General features: G+C 40.5%; 1 protein-coding gene across 1 annotated transcript in view; it reads left to right on the top strand.

Annotated features, from left to right (window-relative positions):
- Nucleotides 1–14,805: 14,805 nt before the first annotated feature.
- The window catches only part of LOC311601508 (uncharacterized protein), a 231,228-nt gene continuing 219,598 nt past the window's right edge, over nucleotides 14,806–26,435 (top strand). Inside the window, exon 1 of the mRNA XM_084789002.1 lies at nucleotides 14,806–14,869. The gene's annotated coding sequence lies outside the window, so the exon portion shown is untranslated. The remainder of the gene's footprint in view (nucleotides 14,870–26,435) is intronic.

Here is a 26,435-nt window from a genome sequence, read left to right as displayed (position 1 = left end):
GGCTCTCTGAATCTATGTCAGTTGGCTCTGAGTGTCTTCTTGTGGAACTCCTGTCCCCTCGGGATCCTTCTATACCGCCACTCTTCCTGCACTCCAGCCCAGGCTCCCTGTGCTTTAAGTTTGGCTGTGAGTCTCAGCATCTGTTTTTATTTTATTTTTTAAATTAATTTATTCATATTACATCTCAGTTGTTAGCCCATTCCTTGTTTCCTCCCATTCCTCCCTTCCTCCCACTTCCCCCCTACTCCCTTCCCCTATGTCTGTGACTGAGAGGACCTCCTCCCCCTGTATATGCTCATAGGGTATCAAGTCTCTCCTTGGTGACCTATTATCTTTCCTCTGAGTGCCACCAGGCATCTCCATCCAAGGGACATGGTCAAATATGGAGCACCAGAGTTTGTGTGAAAGTTAGATCTCCTTCTCCACTCAACAGTGGAGAATGTCCTGTCCATCGGCTAGTCTGGGTAGGGGTTCAAGGTTTACTGCCTATTTTTTCCTTGGCTGTTGCCACAGTTTGCGGAGGGCCCCAGGGCCCAGACTCACCTGTAGTTTTCCAGGACCCGCTGGATCCTTCTATTTCCTCATTCTCCCAGGCTTCTCACACCTAAAGTCTCAATAGGATGTCCTCCCCTCTTACCCACTTTCCTGGTAGGTAGGTACAGTTTTTCATGAGGACGTACACCTTGGACTAGTGTCTCGATATAAGTGAGTATATACCATTTAGCTCTTTTTGCTTCTGTGTGAACTCACTCATTATGACAATTTCTAGTTCAATCCATTTGTCCACAAATTTTGGAAATTCCTTGTTTTTAATATCTGAGTAGTATTCCATAGTGTAAATGTACCACAGTTTCTTTATCCATTCTTCTACTGAGGGATACGTAGGTTGTTTCCAAGTTCTGGCTATTATGAATAAGGCAGCTATGAACATGGTTGAGCATATGTCCCTGTTGTGTGGTAGTGCATCCTCTGGGTATATTCCACAGCCCAGAAAATATCTTTAATCCTCAGCATCTGTTTTTAAAAAATATTTTATTAATTTATTCATATTACATCTAAATTGTTAGCCCATCCCTTGCATCCCCCATTCTTCCCTCCCTCCTGCTTTCCCCTACTCCCCTCCCCTATGACTGTGACTGAGGGGGACCTCCTCCCCCTTTATATGCTCATAGGGTATCAAGTCTCTTATTGGTAGCCTGCTATCCTTCCTCTGAGTCCCACCAGGCCTCCCCATCAAGGGGACGTGGTCAAAAATGGGCCACCAGAGTTCATGTGAAAGTGAGACCTCACTCTCCACTCAATGGTGGAGAATGTCCTGTCCATTGGCTAGATCTGTGTAGGGGTTCAAAGTTTACTGTCTATATTGTCCTTGGCTGGTGCCATAGTTTGAGCAGGACCCCTGGACCCAGATCCATGCATCATAATGTTCTTCTTATAGGTCTCTAGGACTGTCTGGATCCTTCTATTTCCCCATTCTCCCATGCTTCTCTCATCTAAAGTCCCTCTGACCCACTTTCCTGGTGAGTGAATACTTTCATGGGACATGCTCCTTGGGCTAGTGACCAGATATAAGTGAGTATATACCATTTGACTCTTTTTGCTTCTGAGTGAACTCACTCATTGTGATAATTTCTAGCTCAATCCATTTGTCCACAAATTTCGGGAATTCCTTGTTTTTAATAGCTGAGTAGTATTCCATAGTGTAAATGTACCACAGTTTCTTTATCCATTCTTCTACTGAGGGACACTTAGGCTGTTTCCATGATCTGGCTATTATGAATAAGGCTGCTATGAACATGGTTGAGCATATGTCTTTGTTGTGTGCTGGAGCATCTTCTGGGTATATTCCAAGGAGTGGAATAGCTGGGTCTTGAGGAATCCCTATTCCCAGTTTTCTGAGAAAGTGCCAGATAGATTTCCAAAGTGGTTTTACAAGTTTGCATTCCCACCAGCAATGAAAGAGTGTTCCTCTTTCTCCACATCCTCGCCAGCATGTGGTGTCACTTGAATTCATCTGTTTTGATCCCACTGCTGGGTGGAGCCTCTTAGAAGAAAGCTGTGCTAGGCTCTTAGATGATGACACTGAAGCATGTAGATGTGCATTCAACAGCTTACAGTGTGTTGATCTTTGTTTATATGCTGTTTCCCCTCAAAGTGGCTAGGAGGGCTTAAATTCCTATAACCATGGTGTCAACCTGCCCAATAACAAAGTGACACACATACATCTCAGTCTCAAAAGAATGGTTTCCTTTTAATAAACTACATGGAAATTTTGCATTACAAAGAAATTATCCAGTGAATCTGTGGCTAGCCAGAAAGCAGCATTCATATAATGATGCAGATCGTATTGTAAAGGTAGACAATGATAAGAGCAAGGTGTTTTTAAAGCCAACTTTTAGGGAAGTGCTGTGTGAAAACTTCTTTTTTTTTAAAATATATTTTTATTTAATTTTAATTTATGTGCATTCGTGTGAGGGTGTCAGATCTTGGGGTTACAGACAGTTGTGAGCTGCCATGTGGGTGCTGAGAATTGAACCCGGGACCTTTGGAAGAGCAGACAGTGCACTTAACCACTGAGCCAACTCTCCAGCAAAACTTCTTATTGTCAAGTATAGTGGCGAGTGACTGCCTTTAAGAGTTTGAGGCCTAGTTACACTTTTCCCTCTTTCCACTCCTTCCAGTTCCTCTCCACCTCCCCTCCTGTCCAGATTCACCCCCTTTCTTTCTCTTTACTAGAAAACAAACAGGCTTCTAAGTGACAATAAAAAAGTAAAATATAATAAGATAAGACAACAGCTAGGCTTCTAGAATGTTCTAGGGAGTCTTTAGTAGTTGTCAGTAGTCATTCAGAGCACAGGGATGGCAGCTGACTATGTGCACATACAGTTCTACTATTGTCCAGATGAGCTACCAGGTATGTAGTGGCATCACTTAGTAATCTAATCATCTAATTATATTTCTCTCTCTCATTCATTCATTCATTCATTCATTCTCTCACTCACTCATCCATCAGATATGAGGCAGAGGCTTTCTTTGTAGCCCAAGCTAGCCTTGGATTTGTGACTATCCTCTTGCTTCAGCCTCCCGAATGCTGAGATAACAGGCTTGCAGCACCACACCTGATTCCACTCACCTTTTAAAAAATGATAACATTGTTTCTTTTCTTTCTTTCTTTCTTTTTTTTTTTTTTTGGTTTTTCGAGATAGGGTTTCTCTGTGTAGCCTTGGCCATCCTGGACTCACTTTGTAGACCAGGCTGGCCTCGAACTCACAGCGATCCGCCTGCCTCTGCCTCCCGAGTGCTGGGATTAATAGGTATCACACACTCCAAACACATAGTAAGAAACAAACTGAGAAGACCCCAGGTACTTAGTGATGGGCTAGCTCTTCTTTTAGAGAAGCAGTGAGAAATGTAGGTTTGAGAATCGTAGAATTGCTACAACTCACATTTCTGCTATAACTGGACAATTCAATTCTGATATAGAAAATAAATCTAAATAGAATAGATGAAAGTAAAAAAAAAAGTATCAAGTATAAATAACATTATTTTATAAATTACATACAAAATTCATAGTTGTGTTAAGTATTTATTAAGAGTATTGTAAGTGTGAGACAGACAAATTTTATGAGCAGTTTTAAAATGTAAATTATAATTTAGCAATTTATATGTTGAAAGGCTGAGGCAGGAGGACTACTGTGAGTTTGAGTTCTGCCTGACTGCACAGTAAGTTCCAGGCCAGGCTGAATGAGGTTCTGTCTGCTTTAATTTCTTTTCCTGTTGCTCTGATAAAATACTTTGACAGAAGAAACTTAAGAAGAAAGGGTTTGTGTCAGTGCATAGTTCAAGGTACAGGAGCTTGAATCAGCTTATCACAGTAGGTCTGCAGTTAGAAGAATAGAGCAATGGATGCATGCATGCTAGTTTTCTGCTGGCTTTCTCTATTTTAATAGTCTAGGAATCCCTGCCTAGGGAATGGCCCCACCCACAGAGCTACATCATTTCATATAATCTAGATAATTACAGTCATTTTCAGAGGCTGACTTTAATTTGGACAATCCCTCACATGTGTGCCCAGAGGCCCAATTTCATGCTCCTCTACCTCAGGTGATTCTAATTACTGTCCAATTGACAACACTAATTATCACAGTCTCACAAGACAAAATTCAAAATCAGGGCAAGCAAGATGACTCAGCTGGTAAAATAATTCACTGTCTAGCCTTACAACCTGAGTTTGATTCCCAGGACTCAAACGATAGAAGGAGAGGCCAGTTGCTCTTTTGTTTACACATATGTGCTATGCTATACATGTGTCCACCCCATAAATAAAATATAATTTGATTTTTTTTATAAAAGCAAAAAAGAGACATGACAAAAGACAGAATAAATGGAATGTATATCAAAACCGAATGCTATTATGCATAGAAAACAGTGTAACATAACAAGACAAACTCATGATCATGCTACCCGCGCCCCCCAGCTTACAATTATGTGCCCACTAAGCTGGTCACCCATTGGTGAAGTCTAGTAAGCCTTCTTTCTTTCTTTTTTTTTTAAATTTTTTTGGGGGTTTTTTAAGACAGGGTTTCTCTGTGTAGCCTTGGCTGCTCTGGACTCGTTTTGTAGACCAGGCTGGCCTCGAACTCACAGCGATCTGCCTGCCTCTGCCTCCCAAGTGCTGGGATTAAAGGCGTGTGCCACCACGCCCGGCTAGCCGTATTTCTTTATTTGTAACTATTCTTCCCCCCAAGTGATTTAAGTTCATAACTGTCCAGCAGGCCTATTCAAGCTATATCTGCCCAGATGTGCTTGGGCTTAGCTTTCCCCAACACAGTAACTGTGTGTCATTGGCTCCTGGATGCATCCTGTTTTTTTAAACTATACCACATATGCAGCATAACATGGAAGAAAGTGATTGTGGGAAGAATGGTTGGAAAGGGAGACTGAGGATCCTTCTAGCATTATACTATCCTCTCTCTTCCCTTTTGCTTTTCATTCTGTGTTCTAGGTGGATTTAACAAATTATGATTCAATAATCAAATCAGTCTTTAAGCCTTTCTGTTTCATCAGCTCCAGGATATCTCATCAAATAGCACTGCATAAAATTGGCTTTCTATGTGAAAGGTTACCTTTCTGTCTTCTTACTTAATACCTGATTACTTTTACTAGAAATCAGAAAAGACCCCCACCAATACTTGGGGAGAACTTTCTCTGCTTCATAAGAAAGCACAGTATTTTTTCACTTCAATTACGATGGTCCCAAAATAAGTTCAAAGTTCCTTTGATGCCTTTGAGATACAAGGGCTAATTTCCTACTTTTTAAGTGTGGTAAAAGTGCTGTTAAGTAACGACTAAGTCACATTAGCACTGTGGCTTCTTTCTTCACATTGTACTGCATCATTTTTTGGGTGGTGGTGGTGTGTGTTCTGTGTGGACAGAAAATCATCTTCAGCAGCCATTGGTTTAGGTTTGAATGAGTCAGTTAACTATATAGTAAATGAAGAAAGCAAGAAATAGGTAGATGCATAGATAGATAGATAGATAGATAGATACATAGATACATAGATACATAGATACATAGATACATAGAAAAACATTGTTGCAGTGTACGCTCAAAACATCCAGCAGAAATTGACGAGGGGAGCCCTTCTAAGGCTGTCAACTGGAGTTTCTAATAAAGAGAATATCAGGCAGGCCAGTGTCCCATTGGATGTGGCTTGCAAGTAAAGAACAAAATAGCAGCCAGGCATGGTGGTGCATGTCTTTAATGCCAGCAATTGAGAGGCAGAGGCAGGCAGATCTCTTTGAGTTTGAGGCCAGCCTGGTCTACAAAGTGAGTCCAGGACAGCCAAGGCTACACAGAGAGACCCTGTCTTGAAAAACAAAACAAAACAACAACAAAAATAGCAACCGATAGAGATAATAACAAACAGGACACTCACAACACCCAGCAGAAACCAATTGAGGAAGTGGAGGCTGCCAGCTGCAGTTGTGAACTGAACATTCTCTTGATTTCATCAGTGAACTCTCAGATTCTCTTTCCCACTGTAGACATGTTTGTCTCTTGGGATAAACAATAGTAACAGTTGTCATAAATGTTTTTAACTTCTAGCAATTTTTAAGGCCACAATTTTTACTTGGGCTATTTTGTGGTTCTCCTCCATCTGTGTCATAGTTAGGGAACCATCCTGCCCCAAGACAAGGGGCCTTGAAGGATACTTTGAACCAAACATAGTTGGCTCTTCACTCTCGGGGAGGGGCAGTCCCATTTCCAGAGCCAACTTCCCAGCGAACTCAAATAACACATGACAACTTAACAGTATAAAGTGCATTACAAGGGGATACCACCTGCTATGTCAGGACACTCAAGCAGCCCTATGGCATGACCCATCTGCTGAGGAATCAAGACCTTCAGATGGCATCCATGTGAGTGAACTTGAACGTGGATCATGCACCTCCATCTCCAGCCAATTGTTCATAGGATGGTTGCCCTGGCCAGCATTAATTATACCTTCATGGAAGACCCTGAATCAGAACTATTTACAAAGCTGTTGTTGTGGAAGACCCTGCATCAGAACTATTCACAAAGCTGCTATTATACATTTAATCTAGAACACTATTTAGTTTAACTTAGCAATAGGTAATAAATTCAATGCTCAACCATGAGGGAAAGGGCTAAATAAGGGTTTTTTCCATAGTCCTTGGAAAGAGGTTCTTTAATTTCTTGAGAAAAAAAAATCTGACTTTATCTTGTAGCACACAAGGAACAAACAAACCATTAATTTGCAGAAAATACAGAATCTAAAATTCTACATTTTATGGGAAGAATTCCAACACTGGAATTGTTTTTGTTTTTGTTTTGTTTTTGTTTTTTCAAGACAGGGTTTCTCTGTGTAGCCTTGACTGTCCTGGACTCATTTTGTAGTCCAGGCTGGCCTGGAACTCACAGCGATCGATCCACCTGTCTCTGCCTCCCGAGTACTGGGATTAAAGGCATGCGCCACCAAGCCTGGCTTGTTTAAATTTTTTTTAAGGCATACCACCTTCATTATTCTAACAGCTTGGAATAATTTGCTTTGATCTTTCTGTGTCTGAGTGAAAATTGGTATCTCCAAGGGAGTCAATGCTTTATCAGACGCAAAGCAAACAAGCAAAGAAGCAAACCAAAACCAAAAAAAAAAAAAAAAAAAAAAAAAAAAAAAAATCATGAGGATTTAATAGTGCCTTATCATAAATCCTTAAATTTATACTCAGCATGCTGCAATCTAAACTGATTTCTTTTTTCTAATGAGAAAAACATCAGTTTAATCTACCATTATGCTTAAGCCAAATTTCAGGAAAACCTTAACAGTTCAAGACCTGTAGCAGCCCAGTAAATCACAGTACTGCATCAGAGCTATTAAGCAACATACTTTGAGTAAATGTCCTTCCTAATGTCAGGGTCTGTCTTGTGACCACACTAAAATCATATTTATTCCTGATAAAAGACCTCCCTTTGCTAGAAGGGACACATATTTTCAGCTCTTAGCATTTTTTTCATTTTTACCTATTAAGATTAGTTCAAAGAGCGTATGCTTTGATTTTCACAATCGGTGCACCTAGGGTGGGAAAACAGTCATGTGATGAGAGAGGCATCACAAGTAAGACATGAAAGGAATCAGGTGACTCAGAAAGTCTATGAGCCCATTCTTGCAGGTAACAGACAGAATGCTTGAGGCCTGTGATGGAGAAATGGGAGGGTCTGGAGTTGTGAAATTGGTCATGAGCCTGGTGGTCCAGTACTTTCTGAGTGGATGCCTTTCTCCAGCTCACTAACTTGTTTTTCTGTCATGCTTTCCTCTTCTTAATAACCAATTTCTATTTTTATTTCTAGCTAGGTGTCATTGTTTTTTGTTTGGTTTGGTTTGTTTTTTTGCCATAGAACACATGAAGCTGGTAATAAGTCCATGATAACACATGGTCACAAAAAGCACAAGCAAGTTTTAGAACCAGAGAGAGGTGGTTTAAATTCTGATTCTGTGATTCTGTTACTTACTGGGCACACTGTCTTAGAGCTTCATATTGTTGTCTCAAAGATGAAAGGCCTTGAATCTGGACCCAGGGGAACCTGCACAAACTGTTGCACCAACAAAGGACAATGCATGCAGTAAACCTAGACCCCCTGTTCAGATCTAGCCAATGGACAGCTCATTCTCCATGGTTGTGAGGGGAGCAGGGACTGCCTCTGACATGAACTCTGGTGTCCCTGATTTGATCACTTCCCCATTGGGGTGGGGAAGATCCAGTGGGCACACAGAGAAAGGGGAAGCCTGCTATCCTAATGAGACCTGATAGGCTGTGAGCCTATGGTTGGGGAGGAGGGCCCCTTCTGTCAGAGGTCTAGGGGAGGGGAATAGGGCAAAAGAGGGGAGGAGGGTGGGAAAGGGAAGATAAGGGCCAGGGGATAACAATTGGAATGTAAACTGAATAAATTGTAATAAATTTAAAAAATTTAAAGAAGAATTTGGGGATACAAAAAAATTTCAAAAATGTTACAAAAAAAAAAACCCTGAATGTACAGAAAATGATCTACAGTGTTCCTTGATAATGACTCAGTGAAATAATATGTGTTACGAACTTGTCCCATGATAGACACATTTTTCCTACTTTTATTTATTCATGCCTCTGACCTTTTCATACTTAATAATAGTATTTAAAAGTGTCTATCTAGTGTTTCTTAGTGGGATTTACTAAATTTTATCTTGTCCTACCTCCCTCCCTGTCTCCCCTCCCCTCTCTGTAATTATACTGTCTGATGTATTTACCAATTGGTTCTGACAGAGAGTTGTGGCAGCAGAGATAATTGTTTTTTTTGGAAACTGCTACCTGCCTTTCCACCGTCCTGTCTTTCATCCTATCTTTAGAAGCACAGTTTGCGACAATATTCATGAGTTCTTTAACATTGTTATCTGAACACCAGAAACAATGATTTCAGTGAATTTGTAAGTAAAGCATCACTAAGCTTTCACAGTGCAAAATGAAAAATAATTCTCTTAATCTTGGGTTAATTACATGCAATAACTGGAATTCTGCCTTTTGCCCTTTGAGTTTTCTGTTCCCTAAATTTTAGTAAAAGTATATTAGATGACTTTAATTGTTTGTGCCTCTTCATCTTTCTTCTCAAATTAAAATAACTGTGAGAGCATAAATTGTGAAAACTGTTATGTGAATACAAAATTTTCTGCATGTGTTAATAAAACTGTTTGTGTAATCACCAAAAAAAAAAAGTAAATTTGATATATTAGCCATTCTTCATGTTTTGTTCTCTTTACTTGGAGACAACATCTTCTTATGTTCAGTGTTGCAAGCCAGGATGGCCTTGAACTTTGAATAAGTCCTCTTGCCTCAGTCCTAGAGTGATAGGATTACAGGAGCGCACCATTTTACTGGCTGGCTATTTATTCTTGAAACATATTTCAGTGTCTGTTTATCTCAAGTTTTTCTCCTTCAACAGTTGTAGGAACCAGGCCCTACTGGGCTGCCTGCCTGTCTTGCTGTTTCATGTCCTGTTTCTAGCAGCTTCCATGTCTGTGTTTATCTTGGTTAGCTAGTCATGTTTACTGCTCTGAGAACGTGGCCCTCCCTTCCTTGTCCTCCTGTGTGCAATCACCTCTTGAGGGATTTCCTGTTTTGCTGCCTATAAGAACGCTCTTTGGAACTCTGGGAGAAAGAAGAATAAACTGCTGCCGCGGATGCTGCTGCAGCTGCTGCTCTCTTAGCATGAGGGACCAGCTGTGTGTGTGTGTGTGTGTGTGTGTGTGTGTGTGTATGAGTTAAATCTGCAGTCCCTCACCCTCAACTCGGTACCGCAGCGGTGCGGGCGCCACAAACAGTGAGCCCCAAATGACATTAGCACCCCTCAGGATTTGCCATAAAGACAGATGCTAGTGCTCTATGTCCTTCTAATTAGATTCAGTAGGATTAGGGCACAGGCAGAGATCTGTGTCTTAATAAAAGTAAAAGTCTAAAAAGAAGTCTAATGTACATCAAGGTTTGAAAATCACGGATACAAACCTTTATTTTAATTGATTGTGATGGGGATGGCGGCTGGAGGTACAGCTTAGCAGTTAAGAGCATTGGCTGCTTTTGCAGACGACTCTGGTTCAATTCCCAGCATCCACTAGTGGCTCACAACCATTTGTATATCCAGGTCCAGACGCTCTGATGCCCTCGTCTGGCCTCCTCAGGCACTGCAGGCACATGGTACATAGACTTACATGTATGTCAAATACCAATACAAATAAAAGTAAATACATTTTTAAAGTTTGATAATCAAGATCATGATATTTAAAAAAAGCTTTTGTAGTGCCAGGCATGGTCGTACATACCTTTAATTCCAGCACTTAAGAGGAAGATCCCTGTGAGTTCGAGAACTACAGAGTGAGTTCCTGGATAGCCAGGGCTACACAGAAAAGCCCTGTCTTGAAAAACAAAAAAATCCTTTTGTTGTAACAACCTGTTGACCTTATCACACAAGTCTAAATAGGGAGGTATATCAGTTATCATTCCTTCCTCTGTGTGTGTTATATACACATCTGTGTAAGTATGCATACCTGTGCATCCTCCTATGGAAACCACCACTGGGAGCCTGCCCTGTCACCTTGTCTCTCTCTGCCTTTTTCCCTTGTGACAGGATCTCTAATTGAACCTGGATCGAGGCTGGTGACCATCAAGCCCCAGAAATCATCTGGTCTTCATCACCAATAGTCCTGGGGTTACCGAAGTACACAGGCATACCTGGCTTTTCCCATGAATGTGACATTCTAAAATCTTGTCTTCATGCTTACACAGCCAACAAGCACTTGTATTAACTCAGCCATCTCCCTAGCTCTGATAATTTCCTTCTTTCACCCAGTACATCTAATTCACAGAAAAATTTATTACTTTCTTGGTATAATTATAATCTTCCCACTTTTACCATTATCCATTGGCACTTTGCTGAACCAGGTATGGCCTGCTGCAGCAGCTTCAAATGGGCTTTCCTGTTTCAGTCTTGAGCCTCTCTACAGCCTCATTCTAAATAGCAACAAAAGTAATTTTTTTTAAAAAAAAAAGTAATATTAAAGTGTAAGATCATGTTACTCCCTGGCTTAAAGCTAGACTCCCGCTGTGCTTGGAACAAAATATAACTTTCCATAGGATTGACAGGCAGCTGTATCCTGTGACCCCTGTTCAATTACTCTATGAAATCTTGAACTATTTTTTTTTCTCCTTCAGTGGGAACCAAGTTCACTAATTTCTACTTTCTCTAACATATCTTACTTTCCCTTCCCAGAGACAAAGCACTTACCTTTCAGTCTTTGTGGGCTGGTTCTTTTCTCTTTTAGGTCTCAACTCAGATGTCATCTTATCAATGGTATTTCCCTTCAATAGCACACTCCAAGGTAGAGTTCGTCTCCTTCCAGTCATCTATTTTTCTTCTGCTTCTATGTTCTAGTTTGAATTTGAAATGTCCTCTGGAAGCTCATGTATCAAAGGCTTAGCTGTCAGCCAATCCACTTTTGGAGGGAGTGACTGCATCCTAAGGATTCTGATCTAATTAATCAATGAATTGATACCTCCATAAATTTGTAATATGACGGTGTCATTTGGGAGACAGTAGGAAGTGAGATGAGCGGCCTAACACTAAGAAGCCATTGAGGTTATTAGGCTCTTGAAAAACAGACATTGTCTCCAGTTACTTCCTTTCTCTCCCTCCCTCCCTCCCCTTCTCCCCATCCCATTTGCCAGCTCTCTTTCAGCTGTAAATGAGCTGAGCAGCTCCCTCAGCCACCTGCTCCTATAGTCATGGTACCAAGTTTCCCACGTGCTCATAGCAATAGCGTCAGCTGACCAGAGGCTGAAACCTCTGAAACGATTCAGCCAAAACAAGCCTTTCCTTTCTTCCTCATTTATTTATATGCTTTGATTTTATGGTTGTGACTGTTTTGTCTCCATGTGTGTCTGTGCACCTTGGATGTGTCTGGTGCTGGTGTCAGAGTTCCTGGAACTGGAGTTACAGATAAGTGTGAGCTTCCACGTGGGTGCTGGGAATTCAAACCCAGGTCCTTAACAACTGAGCCATCAGTCCAGTCCCCTTCCTTAAAAAAACGTTGTCTATGCCAGATACTTTTTCATAGTGACAAAAAGCTAACAAATGTGATCTATTGCAACTTATAACAAGTGTCTTATTGATATTTATAATTAATCAGTTCTTATTGCTTTCCTCTGTAAACATGTACTTCTTGTATCTTACAGTGAGTGATACAAAATATTAGCTAGTTATGTTTTCCCAGAACCTCTGCTCAAAATATCTTCATATTATTTTTCTTCTACTTATATCTTATGGGCAAAGAGTGTTTTTGATAGATTGAGAAGAAGAAATTGATTCTTTAGTCTAATATATTTACTTTTTCATTCAAAGTGTTTACTGAGTCATCTGAGTAAGTCCAGTAATGGAGCTTTCAAAGCAATAAACCTTAATGAAGTGGCTTTGAACCTCTTTTAAATATCAGGATGATCTGTATTATTATGCTGCTTCGTGGTGGAGTACCTATTTATTGTGTTTGAGGCCCTTGGTTGGATCATCAGCTTTGCTAACAAAACAAAACAGAATAACATCAAGGAAGGCTGAGATTATATTTCAGGAAACAGACAGAGAAAATAACAGAATGTAACTATTTTATTATTTACAAGGATGTAAGAACAGAAAGATCATCTAACATAAAATACCCCATGGAACAAGATACCCACCAAACTAATTTATAGGGATTATAACCTGCATCACATCATATCGTTATCTAGAGTCCCCATTATAGTGCTTTGGTACAAGGACATTGCTGCTGAGAATCACTAAGTCTGCATGGTATTCCAGCCATTATAGGCTACCGATATGTGCTAATAGAGAGCCCCCTGTTTGTGAATTAAGTTGGCAACATTTATCCCCCATATTAATGGAGTAGCAGATGAGCTTTATAAAAGGAGCAGGTGGAAGATGAGGGGGGAAACCATCTGGCCAGCTGTGAACAATTCCCAGACAGCCACATTCCTCAAAAGGCCTTGTCTGTAAATATACTTTAGAATCCAGTCACTTTTGGCAGGAAGCATCAAACCTCACAGAGCTTTTCATTTGCTCCCATTGTGGATACACCTCTGTTTCTAGAAAGATTCTTCCTTTTCATAAAAAAAAGTGTGGGGTGTGTTTGCAGAGGGGAGCAAAAAAAAAAAAAAGATGGCTAATTGTGGTTAAGAGTACTTGCTGTTCTTGCAGAGGACCTGGGTTTGCTTCTGACCACACATATAAGATAGCTCACAACCACCTATATAACCTCAATTCCAGAGGATCTCGTGCTCATACATACTTATAGGCACTTATACATAAAATAAAAATAATAAATGAATATTTGAAAATCCTGTGGTGGATGACTATACACACTGTGCAGCTGATGGAGGGAGCATACAGCCAGCTGTTGGAGGCCAACCACTATCTTGCAGAACATATTGTGTGTGTGTAATTTTGAAATAACTATTTGTTTAGATAAGGGTTGCAAAAAGAATGTAAACGGAGTTAATTATTTACGTAACTATTGTCAATTTTAACATCTCATGTGACTGTAGTCAAAGCTAGGAAATCACTATTGGCATCATATATGACTTCGGTCAGATTTCAATATAGTATGATTCTTTTTCTTTTGGAGACAGGATTTTCCTGTGTAATGCAAGGTGGCCTGGAACTTACACATCTGCTTCAGTCTCCCAAGCATTTCTTTTTTCAATCTCTGGTCTTTGTAAATTTGTGGTTTAGGCAGGGCGTGGTGGTGCACGTCTTTAATCCCAGCACTCGGCAAGCAGAGGCAGGTGGATCTTTGTGAGTTCGAGGCCAGCCTGGTCTACACAGAGAGTCCAGGACAGCCAAGGCTACACAGAGAAACTCTGTCTGGAAAAACCAAAATAAATAAATAAATAATAAAAAAATTGTGGTTGAATAACAAAGAGGTTTGCTAACTACGAGTCAGCACACAGCAAACCAATTTTACCCTGTCCTTTATTAAGATGAAACATTTATATTTTAAAACATAGTCAAGCTTGCCAACCGTAGCAAACAACTGGATGATTTAGCAGAGACAATATTTAATTCAGACAGCTTTGACTTTCTATTACTTTATTTTATTCTCAAGTAAGATTAATTTCTATAAGTAAATCAGAGCTCTATCACGGAGTTCTAAACTAGAAGGCGCTGCCTGATTAACTTAACAACTTGAGGCAAAAGACAAGCCAGACGTTACCCAAAAGCCATCTAATTGGACTTAAGCTTACTCATCAAGAGGAAATACTTTTTTTTTTTCGAGACAAGGTTTCTCTGTGTAGCCTTGGTTGTCCTAGACTCACTGACTCACTTTTTAGACCAGGCTGGCCTGGAACTCACAGGAATCTGCCTGTCTCTGCCTCCTGAGTGCTGGGATTAAAGGCGTGTGCCACCACACCCGGAGGAAATAAATTTCTGTTACTATAAACCCAGCCCACAATCTATTATTGGTGAGGCCTTGGATCCTATAAGAGGACCTATAGGCATAAGGTTATTGTGTAAGTCAAATGGTGATTTCTTTACTCCGTATATCTGTTTGCAATTCTTCTGACAATCTCCAGTTTCAATGTTGTGAAAACACTGCTCTCCAATTGTTCCCTTGTATGCCAATAAAGCAGCTTACAGCCAATCGCTGAGCAGGAGAGATAATGGGGCTGGACTTCCTGCCAGCCAGGGGAGGAGGAATTAGAACAGGAAGTAGGGGATTCGGGCACGGGAGAAGGCTAAGAAACACCAGGAGAAGAAGCTGGCACAGTAAAGCTACGGAGTGTAAGTATGTGTGGGATGTGCGCTGGGAGGAAGCCAACTCAGCTTAGAGGGTTAACAATAGAGTAATAGGGCTGGAGAGATGGCTCAGCCATTAAAGGCTAGGCTCACAACCAAAAATATAACAATAGAGTAATAATTGCTCAGTTCTTGTGCTGTGAAGCTTATTTAAATAATTATTAGTGTGATAGCCAGGTTAAGAGAGAAATTGAGAAACAAACACGTTTTTATAAAAATAACTAACATTTTGGTGTAACAACTGGAGACAACCTTACATAGAAAGTAAAACTACAGAGCAGTTTCTTAGTTCCCTTCATTAACCAAGCAACCTCAGCAGTTCCTACTGCAGGAGCTCTGTGCTTCCTGATCAGACAGACCCCCCACAGAACAGCAAGGCCTCCAGTCAGCTGCAGGAAAGAAAAACTGATACAGCCCCAACAAAGGCAGTTCTTTGAGCTTTTGCTTAAAAAAAAAAAGTGGCCATTGCCTGAGGCAGGAATCTAAATCCCTTCGAGAAGGGGCTCTTGTGGCCCCAATAACTTCCCAGAGTTGAGGAGGGGTCAGGATTCAGTGAGGCAGACAGGAAAAAAAAGCTTATCGTGGAAGCAGGAGCCAGAGACAGACTGAGAAGCTTCAGACATCATCTGAACTGATAAGGTCTAGAAGGGAAGCTGGGTCTAAGAAATTAAAGTCCTTAGGGAGAGGTTTTGAGATTAAAGATTGTTTTCTATGTTGAAAATAGAGGGAGACAAATGATCCAGTGCTTCTGAATACCATTTGAGTTTGTTTCTTTTAGTATAAAAACAACTTTTTTCCAGTAATGATTACAGCTTTGTATATCCTCGTTGGGAGTTATCAGAATAAGAGAGACTTGGAAAAAGAAGAGATCAAGAAATTAGATGCTAAATTGAAGGCCATAGGACAGAGGTTGGAGGACTCTTTGAATCAAAATAGACAACCTTCAGAGAAATCCAATCTGGAACTTACCATAATACCCAAAAAGGTAGTTCCAGATGAGAGAAGTCCAGAAAGGCTTGAAGAAATTGCAGAACGGCAGCCCATTGAGATGCTGGCTAGAAAGGCTTTGGCAATAGGCCAACATGGTCAGCCTGGAATTGTGTGTGTATTGTCAAGATTCAATGACTAGATGAAGATCTGTATGCTAAAGGAGAAATGCAGATCCTGTTTGGTATTGCCTTGGAATAAGGTCATAGAGAGGCTTCTGTACTCCAGTTTGCAGAGTTAGGAGAAGTAGAGTATTGTACCATATTCATAATTCCAATGGGCTTTTGCCTTAAATTATGGAGATTATGAGTCTAAGGTTACACATGTGTTAGAGATAATGACTGTCTTGGAGATGCCTTTGCCAGTTGGGCCTGATGGTGCTTCAGCATGTATATCCATTGGGATACAACAATTTTTTTAGAGATTATGACAGGAAACCTGATACAGGTATAACTTATAATCCTATAGGTCAAACAATTATGAGTAGATTTAACGATGATTGTATAAAGGTGGTCATAAAAGAGAAGGGGAATATTAATATCTCCTCAAAATAGATTAAATAATGATTTGTTGATTTTAAAATTTTTAAATGAGACAAGTACCACACCTGTTAAGATACACTGGATTTTAGTAAGGACTGCTGAATAGATCAGCATATAAAGATCCTAATTCCAAAATGGAAGACAGGAAATACATTATGCTGGAGACGGTCTAGTAGTAAATATAAAAAGAAATCTAAATGTTTATTATAAAAATTATTATTTCAGTAGTATCATCTAACCCACTGTGAGCCAATAAAAACACGGACACCTGTTATATTTTAGAATAAGCCTTATTTTAACCTTGGGCTGGGCAGATATTAACCCCTTAAACTACCTTCTATTATCTCCCAGCCCCCATCCCAAGCCATCTGCTTTAATCATTTCTATCTAGGCTTTCTCCCATCCATAACCACAACATACCTTTTTATGTTGTTTATCTGAGCTACGTCTTTCCATGCAGAACTTCAGAGTTCCTCCTCCTGGCCCACATGGTTCTTTCCTACCTCATGGCAAATTTGTTCCTTCTTCCTCTTCCACCTCCAGTCCCTCTCTTCTACCCAAGATCATTTTCTCTCCAAAGCCTGCAAACCTTCAACCATGTCTACCTCATTTCTACCCTGCCCAGGTGTAGGCCTTTTTAAAAAATTAACCAATCAATTTTAAATAGATAGAGCAAGTTTTACACAAGGGCAGGTGTATGTGAGACTGCTTTTCTGAGCAGCAAGTAGATCTTGGGAGCCAGTAATTAGCATCAGAATGCATAGCACCAGACCAACCCCCACCAGAAAGGGGTTATGCATATATTTCTATAGGAGAAGAAAAACTCTGTATTCTAGCCAAACTAATGGGAATCAGATTTTACAGGGGAGACCTCCTGAAGATCTTGGCTGCAGACAGAAGGAAAGGACATTCTCCACAGTGGAGAATGGGAGGATACAAGGGAGGGGATAACAACTGAGATATAATATGAATAAATCAATAAAATATATTTTTTAAAAAAGAAAGAAATCAAGACCAAACAGAACAAGTAACATAATTTGCTGATTCCTCCACACAGGAACAGCTCTGAGACTGCCTGAAACATGAAAATGTCTCCTGCCGGGACTTCAGCCAACAAATCTTTGGCTACAAAATCCTCAGGATTTATCATGCCATTCTTTTAAATGGCATATATAAAATATTTTATAGGAAATCATCTTTGACTGAATTGTGCTCAGTGCACAATCCATATACATATAAATATACAAATATACTTTTGCAAGTTAATATTTTTCAGAGCAAGAGGACCAGATACCAAAATAGACAAGTAGCCCAGGTGATCCTACCTCACAGATGGCCTCAATAACTGTTTCCTCAAAAATCTGCATCTGGGACAATTTCAAAATGGCTAGCTAGATCGAACAACAGCACAGACTGTTCCAGTCAGGACTTCAGTTAAGCTGTGAACTTTTTCAGTATTCAGAGACTAGACAGAAAATATTACAGCTAACTTTCTTAAGACTGGACAATATCCCAATTTTCTTGGGCCCTCCAAAAAGAACAACTATGTCCCAAATCAGCAAAAAACAATTTAAGAAACTATGCTCCATTCCCGAGAGAGGATTGGTGTTTTTTGGTCATTCTATGGGTGATAGATGTTTGTTATTGTTTTAAAGGGGTTGGTTATAGAAATAATAAATAAAGGGTAGATTATTGAATCTACTTTTAGGCTAAAGATCATTAGTAAGCCAAAAATCTTACATTGGTACAAATTTTTGTGTATTGATATAGATTAAGATTATATTCGGTTACAACATGCTAAGGTATTGGATTTATGTAATTCTTAGAACTGCAATGTTAAATTCTAGTCCTTTTGAAAACTGTTACTACTGTTTAGGGTAATTAAATGCATATTAGCAGTTAGACAAACTCTTGGTCATGTGAGATACTAGTTTAGTTAGTTACAAAACTATGTTTCTAGATTGATAGATAAAAATAGCTAGAAACAAACAATTCAGATAAGACAAATGGATAGATGGTCTTCAAAAACCTTAGAGAGCTATAGAATATGCCATTTAAAGGTTTCATTAATTTAAATCTTTTTTTGACAATGAGACAGGTCTGTTCTTGGCAACAACCCCGTTCTACTTCAAAGAGCATCAAAAGCTTCATATGTGGCAAGCTAGCTATTGAGTGAGAAAATGTTCTTGTATCAATTACAGACAAAATACTATTTAAAACTGGACAAACTGGATGCAGGGGATTCAAGTGCTGAGTTTTGCAAGGACAAGACAAGCACGTCCTTTATAAATCCTGCTTCACAGAAAAGTCTGTCAAATATTCTGAGCCAGAAGAGTGAAGCTGATGCTAAAACATTATGGAGAACTTTTGAAAAACTGTGTGGGCAGCCAAATATCTCTGTCATTTTTATACTTTTGGAAGCTTCTTGTTTGTACTTTATACATATTTAGGTAATATTTATTCCTTCTTAAGTTGTCTGATGGGGTTGAAGACTAGATAGTTATAGTCTCACAGATAAACTGTTTAGGATGGTAGAATTTGACCGAGAGTAAAATACTTTACCCAAGGGTGCAAAATATACAAATGTAAATCTTACCTAATAATTTTCATAATTGTTATTATTACATATAGCTTATGGTAAGAGAAAGATTCTTTTATTAGACTAAAATGGGGGATGTAGGCATAAGGTTATTGTGTAATTCAAATGGTGATTTCTGGGTCCCCCCATGTCTGTTCCCATTTCTTGTTCTGAAAATTTCCTGGAAACATTGCTCCCTAATTGTCCCCTGGTATGCCAGTATATCAGTTTACAGCCAATCACTGATTGGGGGAGTGAATAGGGCGGGACTTCCTGCCAGCCAGTGGAGGAGGAGGAGAGAGGAAAAAGTAGGAGATTCAGCCAAGGAAACATCAGGAGAGAGGAGCTGGAGCAAGAAAGCTACAAAATGCAATTATGGCTGAGATGTATGCTGGGAGAAAACCAAATTAGCTTAGAGTGTTTAGAACAGAATAATAACTGCTCAGTTCTTGTGTTGTGAGGCTTATTTAAATAATATAAGAGAGTGTCAATCATTTGTGTGATGTTTGGGTTAAGAGAGAATTTGAGAGACACAGTTTTATAATAAAAATAAGTAACAAGGACCCACTGCTGCTATTTCACTAAACCAGTATGGTTTCTGACTGCATTTACAATACTTAGGAATGTATCCACAGAAAAATGTAGCTCTCATGCCATGCTAATAAAGAAGTTTCTCTTTGCTGCAGTTGGGAACTATTAATGAAAGCCATAACAGTTCAAAATGCAGTAAATACTGACTATAGGATACCCAGGTCCAGGTGATGCATCTACCGTACAACCTTTACACCTGAGGAACATATCTTGGCAGAGACAGAGAGAGCAAGAGAAAAGGGAAGAAGGAGGAAGAGGGAAGGATGGAGGGAGGGGGAGGATAATTACAATTAGAGACTAAAAGGCCATGAATTTGAGGAGTGAGTGGGTGGAACACAGGAGAAGGAGAGGTGGGGGGGGGGAAGTGCCGTGACTATACTACTCACATATAATAGTCTCAAAAAAAATTAAAAATTGGCCATGGTGTCACACATCTGTAATCCCAGCACTTAGCATGTAGAGTGGAGAATTTCTGTAAGTTTGAGGATAGTATATACTGGAACAGCATTAGCTAGCTAGTGAGACCCTATCTTAAAAATGTAATTGAACTAAATTTATTTACTTACTTAGAGTGAAAATGCATTTTTGAGTGCATGTACACATATGTATCGTGGCATCCTTGTGGCTATCAACTTTCTAGAGCTAGTTTTTCCCCTTATACTGTGTGGGATCCAGGAATCAAACTCAGGTCGTCAGGTTTGGTAGCAAGTGTAATTACTTGCTAAGTAATGTTTCAGACCTCTTACCCACTAACCCATCTCCCAGGCTTGAGAGAGCCTGCCTTAGCTGGGTGTGGTAGCACATACCTTGAATTCCAGGACTCATAAGGCAGAGGCAAAAATTGGGGATGGGCTAGGTTTCCAATATCAGGCATGATTTTTCTTCTGTTGATTGGGTGGGCCTTGAATACAATTAGAGAGCTACTTGCTACTATTAAGATAGACATGCCATTATTACACCTTTATGGATATCTTGCCATGCCAGACATTGTTGTAGTTTATGGGTGTCACATCTAGGTAGGACTGTTGATAGCTTTCCTTTCTTAACAGCTTGCATAAAATCTTTCAGTACCTTAAAGTTAGTCCTCGGGCCTTTGGTGTCAGATCCAGCCTAATTCTCCTGAGTCCTGTATCCAGAATGTTGGGTATCTTCAGTAATAGGGACTTACCTTCAACTTCTGGGACTCAACCGATAGCCTATATTATTTTGGGAATATCTTGGTCTTCCTTGACTAAAACTCAAAAGGAGGTTTCTCATGGGTTTTGTTACGTAGTGTATGGATCTTGGGAGAGGCATTATCATCTCAGGTGGCATAATTCATAATAATATATTTAAATAATACATATATGTAATTTTAGGTAAATATAAAAATAATGTGGTTCTCTATGGCTACTTGGAGCATCCTTATTATTGATATTGTTGTTGTTGTTGTTGTTATTATTATTATTGTTGTTGTTCTTTTTGTATTTCGAGACAGAGTCTCTCTGTGTAGCCTTGGTTGTACTGGACTCACCTTATTTATTTATTTATTTATTTATAATTTAATTAATTTATTCAGATTACAACTAAATTGTTATCCCATCACTTGTATCCTCCCGTTCCTCCCTTCTTCCCGCTATCACCCTATCCCCCCTCCCCTTAGTCTATGACCGAGGGGGACCTGCTCCCCCACTATATGGTCATAGGCTATTAAGTTTCATCTTGGTAGCATGCTTATTCTTTCTCTGAGTGCCACCAGGGCTCCCCACCAAGGGGAAGTAGTCAAATATGGGGCACCAGAGTTCATGTCAGAGTCAGTCCCTGCTCTCCACATAAATGTGGAGAATGCCCATCCCCCCGCAGGCCCAGATCCACCTGTCATGATGTTCTTCTTGTAGGTTTCTAGGACCCTCAGGATCCTTCTATTTCCCCATCTCCTACATTTCTCTCACCTAGAGCCCCAATAGGATGTCCTCACATCTATCCCAATCTCCTGGTAAGTGAAGACTTTCATGGGACATGCCTTTTGGACTAGTTGGACTCACCTTTTAGACCAGGCTGGCCTCGAACTCACAGCAATCTACCAACCTCTGACTCCCAAATGCTGGGGTTAAAGATGTGTACCACCATGCCTGGCTTGGAGCATCCTTGTTGGTATTAATCCATCCTCCCTCCCTCCCTCCCGTCCTCCCTCCCTCCCTCTCTCTCCCTCCTTCTCCTTCTGTATTATCTTCCCTTAGTATGCCCAACTTAAAGTCTGTCCCCCATTTTTCTATTAAGTTTCACAACCCAAAAAACAAAGACTGTTTCTTTCATCCCTTTTATTGAAAATAGATTTTCCGCTAACATAATATACACTGATGGTGGTTTCTCTCCTTCTACTCCGTCCCTATCTCTCCTGCTATCTGAATCCACCCTCTTTCTATTTCTCATCTCATTAAAAAACAAAGAGGCTTCTAAGGAATAATAATGAAATAAAATACTATAAGGTAAAGCAAAACCAAACATATCAGACAGAATAGGACAAAAGAAACAAACAGGAGGAAATGAGCCCAAGGAAGGGCACAAGAAACAGAAATTCAGAGACCCACGCTTTCTAACACTCAAGAACTCCATAAAAACACTAAGCTAGAAATCATAATACATACCCAAGGACCTATAGGGTAAAAAGAGAGAGAGTTTAGATATAAAATAAAACTAAAAAATAATATTAAAGAGTAGCCTTGGCACAACATTATAATACAAGGAACATTCAAAGATTCTATTGAGTTTGTTTTCTTTTTGGCCATTGATCTATGACTAGGCATGCAGCCTACACTTAAGAGTAGATTGCCGTGCCTGCCTCCCAGTGAGACCTGGAAGAAAACTAAATGTTCATTCGCAAGTGCTTGTCAATTATAGATTGCTTCTGGGTTAGGGATAGGGCATGTGTCCACTTCTCCTTTCAGCTCTAGGACTCTAACTGGCGCAGACTCCTGCAGACCCTGTGAGTGCTGCATCAGTTTCTTTGAGTTTGTATGAGCATAGGTCCTGTTGATTAGAAGGCCTGACTCATATCCTAAAATATAATCCTCTGAGTTTGATTTCACTATTTATATTCATATTAACAGAGAGTTGAGCATTTATCACAGACTTGTTCTCTTTGCAATATGCACAAGAAAAAAAAAATCAATCTAGCTAACCCTAAGGGTCCACCTAGCTTCATTTAAAGAAGGATAAAAAACCAAAATAAATGGACTGGAGAGATGGCTCAGTTGTTAAAGGCTAGGCTCACAACCAAAAATATAAGAGCTTGGTTCCCAGAACTCATAGCTATCTCTCCAGCCACAAAAAAAAAAAAAAAAAAAAAAAAAAAAAAAAAAGAAGAAGAAGAAAAAAAGAGAGAAAGAAAAAAAAAAGAAAAAGAAAAAGAAAGAAAAAAGAAAAAGAAAACAAACAAACAAAATAAACAAAAGCCCACAAAGATCTTCCTTTGGAATCCCAAGGGAATCCAACCTGACTTGCCATGCAATGTAAAGATGTGTCTATGGGTCACTTGAGATGACTGAGCTGTTGTCCTTGGTACTTGGTTGTCTAGTGTGACCCATGATTATGGCACAAAATCTCATTTAGCCCAGCTGGCCTTGACACTTGCCATGTAGCCAAGGCTGGCCTTCATCTCCTGATCTTGTCTCTATCTCCTGAGAGCTTAGATCACAGATATGCTCCCATCACACCTGGCTTGGTTTACCATTTTTGTTCAGTTCCTTTTCACTTTTGGGAAGGTCTGCTCACCAAGCTGTGGTTGTTTTCTGTCATCAGGGATCAGTTAGAAACCTCTAACCACCAAGATGGCGTTTAATAACTGAATCTCAGAAAGCAGTTTGTGGCCTTAGTTTCTTCCCTTGGGAAAGTCCCCCAGCAAAATTAATGCAAAAGGGCAAAGGTGAAGAGGCCAGGGACCAGAAGGGAGCATTGGATTTATTCCTTAGAAAGCAAGGAGATTGAATGTCTACACTGCTATGAATAGAAGAGGTTCTTGGAGGAGTCCTTCCTTACAGGTTGTCAGGGAGAAAGCAGACACAAGGCTCTGGCCTATGTGACTCCCCACCATTTGTTCCTTTATTGTTTGGGTAGGATGTAGAGGAGGCATTTGGTGGTGAGCTCATGTGCTCACTGGCAGTCATTGATGCTGCCCATTCGATTTCTTTTTATTGCCCCCTCCCCACTCTCCTAGTCCTCAGAAAAAGGGGGTGTCCTCCCCTATCCTCTGACCCCCAGCCTATAAAGTCTCATTAAGATTGCCTGCATCCTCTTCCTCTGTGGCTGGGCTAGGCCAGGGGGAAGTGATTAATGAGTGGGCACCAGAGTTCATGTCAGAGATAGCTCCTACTGCCCATATTATGTGACCCAGAAGGAGAGACTGTGCTGCATGTTGACTACATCTGAGCAGGGGCAAGGGCGTCTATGTCTTCACCATGCATGGTCCTTGGTTGGTACTTCAGTCTCTGCAGCCCCACTCCCACCCCAGCCCAGATTTGTTGGCTCGGTTGGTCTCCTTGTGGAGCTCCTGTCCCCTCCTGGTCTGTCTATCCTTCAGCTATTCCATAAGACTCCCTGCGCTCCGCCCCGAAGTTTGACTGTGAGTGTTAGCATTTGCTTTGACCACCAGCTGGGTGGAGTCTTTCAGAGGACCTCTATGGTAGGCTCCCATCCTGTTCCTTCTCTTCAACCACTTCCGGTGTCTATTCTATTTGCCCTTCTGAATGAGAATTAAGCATTTTCCATAGGGTCCTTCCTCCTTGTTATTTAACATCTTTAGGTCTGTGTATTGTAGTGTGGCTATCCTGTATTATGTGACTAATATCCATTTAAAGTGAGTATACAACATGCATGTCTTTCTGAGTCTGGGTTACCTCACTCAGGATGATCTTGTCTAGTTACATCCATTTGCCTGCACAGTTCAGGATTTCCTTGTTTTTAATAGCTCAGTAGTATTCCACTGTGTCTGTGTACTACAGTTTCTTTATCCATTCTTCAATTGAGGGATATCTGGGTTGTTTCCAGATTCTGGCTATTATGAATATAGCTGCTATGAACATAGTTGAGCAAATGTCCTTGTTGAATGGTGGAGCATCTTTTGGCTATATGCCCAGGAGTGGTGTAGCTGGGTCTTGAGGTAGCACTATTTCCAATTATCTGAGAAAGCACCAAATTGCTTTCCAAAGTGGTTGTACAAGTTTGCTCTCCCACCAGCAATAGAGGAGGGTTTCTCTTTCTCCACATCCTCACCAGCATTTGTTGTCACTTGAGTGTTTGATTTTAGCCATTCTGCCAGGTGTAAGATGGAATCTCATAGTTGTTAGGTCTTTTTTTTTTCTTGAGACAGGGTTCCTCTGTGTAGCCTTGGCTGTCCTGGACTCGATTTGTAGACCAGGCTGCCTTTGAACTCACAGAGATCAGCCTGCCTCTGCCTCCCGAGTGCTGGGACTATGGGCATGGTTCTCTGCTATGTTGTTAAGTCTTAAAGAAAGGTTTTAAAAATGTCTCTTTGTAGAAAAAGCTATCCATCAATATCTACCTCCTCTTTTAAAGCAAAAAGGTGTCATTAGAAAGTAGGTACCCTGTTCTACAGCTAGATATATCCATGAGGCCAGATTTTGTTCTCTTGGTCAGAGTGGGACGGGTGGAAGGCCCTAGTCCAAATTTCTAAAGAAGTAGCTGTAACTCCTCACAACAATCTCTGTGCGTCTGCTAAGATTCTCCATAACAGGAATAGATAGGGCTGTTGTGGTAAAAACAGAACTAAAGTGTTTTACAATCACCATGGAAACCTCATGCTGCAAACCTTAGGCATGGCTCTGAAAGAAGAGGTCAGAGTCAAGAATGGAAGGAAGGGAAATTCCATCCAGTGGAAGAGGGGAAAAAACATTTCATGGGGAAAATTTTTAACCATCGCAATGAGAAAAGCCAGTTCAGTTGTAAAAAGGATTGGCCTCAGCATGTGATTTTTTTTCCTACAGGAATATCAGTTGTTGATGTTTCATAGTTACAATCACAGATCTACAAAACCAAATCAGCATCAAACAGGCCCCGGGCTTGCCTACTGCTTGATTTTGTAGATCTGTATCACACCTGCCTTAAGACCCGCTGTGTAGTTATTACATTTCTTTATGTATTTAGTGCATGCATGTGTGGGGGCCCACCCTTCCACATTTCAAAGATGACACCTCCTGTGGCAACATTCGCTAAGAGCCCCACGTTAACACCACTGTGGTTGCTGAACAAATGCTTTTTTCATGGCTAATGGTTTCCCATGTGGAGCTGCTTTCCCATCAGTGGTGGTTAGTGCTATTTGTCAGCTAGACAAAATGTGGAATTACCTTAGATGGAGTCTTAGTGAGGGGTTGCCTAGTGTAGGCTGGCTTGTGAGTATGAGGTGGGAAGGGCTTCCCTACTATGGAGGCACCATCTCCAATTGGGATCCTGGAATGTGAGTGGAGGGGAGGATTTAGCATGGCTAGGTATGTTCAGGTAGCTCTCTGTTTCTTGACTGGGGGTGTGATGTGACCAATTGTTTTACGTTCCTGCTCTTGTGACCTCTCTGTTTTAGTGAACTGTAATCTGGAACTTTGAGCTAAGATAAGCTCTTTGTCACTTAAAAAAAAGTCTCTTTGTGTAAGGTAGGCTAGCCTCATGTGCCACATCTAAGAAAAACTTTCTTTGGTTGAGGAGATGGTTCTTTGGATGAAATGCTGTTGCAAATGTGTGCAGACCTGAGATTAGATCCCCAGAGCCACATGAAAGGTTTAGGCATTTTCCAGTAAGCCTGACAGCCTGAGTTTGAACCCCAGGACCCACACTCACATGGTTGAAGGCAAGATCCAACTTGTAC

The sequence above is a fragment of the Acomys minous genome (assembly GCF_964271855.1).
Source record: "Acomys minous genome assembly, chromosome: 7".
Classification (NCBI taxonomy): domain Eukaryota; kingdom Metazoa; phylum Chordata; class Mammalia; order Rodentia; family Muridae; genus Acomys; species Acomys minous.
Note: the sequence above shows the minus strand (reverse complement) of the source record. Positions and strands in the feature narration are given on the sequence as shown.